The 1482-nt window shown below is 44.0% G+C and overlaps 1 non-coding gene across 1 annotated transcript; it reads left to right on the top strand.

The window, feature by feature from the left end:
- The first annotated feature begins 283 nt into the window (after positions 1 to 283).
- LOC147097488 (small nucleolar RNA U3) lies at positions 284 to 500 on the top strand. The gene has a single exon (XR_015074402.1). It is a non-coding gene; the product is annotated as a small nucleolar RNA U3 (small nucleolar RNA).
- The last annotated feature ends 982 nt before the right edge of the window (positions 501 to 1482 follow it).

The raw sequence follows: 1482 nt of genomic DNA, 5'->3' as shown, positions 1-1482 counted from the left end.
AGCGGGGCTTCCACCCACTGAGTGAATCAATGAGCAGGACAGTCGCTGGAGACAGGCTGCTAATATATGCAAATCACCTGCCTGCTGGGTAATGGCAGAATGACAGCAACTATATTTCTTTCTCACACAATTATAATTATATTTACAAAGGGTGATTTGTATATTGTATATATAGTGGATTCCGCACTGACCGCTGTGAATGGGCGCGAAGCGGGTGGGAGCTCAGCCTCTGTTAAAGGGGGTGTGCTGAGTGTGGAGAGCGGTGTGGCGGCCAATGTTAGGTAAGACTATACTTTTAGGGATCATTTCTATAGTTTTTAACTTGAGAAATGTGTTCTGAAGTGTCTGGTCTCACTAACCACGAGGAGGAGTTAAAGCGTTTCCTCCTGAGCGTGAAGCGGGCTGCGAGTGTTGCTTTGTGCAAGAGCTTGTGGCCATTGATGACCGTTCCCTTCTTTCTGTGTGAGAGTTGTGGAAGGAGGAAACGCATTCTGAGTGGTTAGTTTTTTCATACTGAAAAATAAGATCAAGATTTCTTTTGTGAAAACCAACTCTTGGTTTGCTGTGGCTGTAATTCGAGCTCTATTCCAACAGAGGGCCCTCGTGTAAAGACAGTGTCCGGCTGCATCAAGCTGTGCAGAGGCCTCGGTTCGCAAACACCGGATCTTTAAAACCTAAAAATAAGACAATTTTTTCTTATTGTCTTACTTTCGTTTTTGATTTTTGCCCACCTGACATTGTCATCTGCCGACCTGAAACGTTAACTCTGATTCTCTCTCCACAGATGCTGCCTGACCTTCTCAGTCTTTCCAGCATTTTCAGTATTTATTGCATAAGATTCCTGTTCTAAAAAGGGTACGCTAAGCTGGACGCACTGCACCTATTTGCCTCAATTTTAAATACTGCTACCTTAGCATCTTCAGTGTAGGCATCGGTCTTATGGGTTTGTCATATTCTGCCTATCAGGAGTGATAGGAGATTGCAGTGGACATCCCATATACTCACCGGCAGTAAAATACTGCAATAAGAGATTAATATGCTTGCTAACTCATACTCGGCATTTATCAAGGCGCGGGCTTCAGTTCATAGGCAACTGCGACTGCTATGGAAGCCACTCTGCTGTTGTGAGTACAAGACCTAAATGTTGAGAGAAAGACAAACTACAACAAGTCCGAAATTTATTGCTGTACATCAGCAGCACAAATGGACCTCACAACTGAGAAATTCCTTCCCTCAGGCTTCTTACAATCTATCAATGTCGAAAACCCGTGATTGGCAGCAACTAACCAGGACTTCTTGTTCTGCCGAAGGGTCACCGGCCTGAAACGTTAACTCTGTTTCTCTCTCCACAGATGCTGCCTGACCTGCTGAGTGTTTCCAGCATTTTATGTTTTTATTAAAGATTGCAGCATCCGCAGTATTTTGCTTTTGTATTCATGTCAGTAACGTGATAGTTTGACGTATTCCGCTTCCTGTATCGAT

The sequence above is a fragment of the Somniosus microcephalus genome, chromosome 32 (assembly GCF_052327205.1).
Source record: "Somniosus microcephalus isolate GS21.2 chromosome 32, FLI_Smic_1.0, whole genome shotgun sequence".
NCBI classification, from domain to species: domain Eukaryota; kingdom Metazoa; phylum Chordata; class Chondrichthyes; order Squaliformes; family Somniosidae; genus Somniosus; species Somniosus microcephalus.
The sequence above is the reverse complement of the archived record's forward strand: the minus strand, read 5'-3'. Positions and strand labels throughout refer to the sequence as shown.